This window comes from Giraffa tippelskirchi, chromosome 6, assembly GCF_054371585.1.
Source record: "Giraffa tippelskirchi isolate mGirTip1 chromosome 6, T2T-mGirTip1v1.2.pri, whole genome shotgun sequence".
Taxonomy (NCBI): domain Eukaryota; kingdom Metazoa; phylum Chordata; class Mammalia; order Artiodactyla; family Giraffidae; genus Giraffa; species Giraffa tippelskirchi.
In genome coordinates this window covers 91,382,516-91,382,719 of record NC_137280.1, presented here as the reverse complement: position 1 = coordinate 91,382,719, position 204 = coordinate 91,382,516, and positions in this window count along the sequence as shown.

Genomic DNA, 204 nt, shown 5'->3' with positions numbered 1-204 from the left:
CACATACATTTAAAAGTTAACTTTATATAACAAAGAGCATAAATGGAAAATCAGTATCACTTTCCATGAAAAACAACAATCCTTCATATTTATTGAGCGGTAGCATTCTCAATTAGTTCTCCCGATAATCTACCAGGTAGGTGCCTGTATTAACATCTAGCAGCTACGTGGTGTCCGACTCTTTGAGACCCCATGGACTGTAGC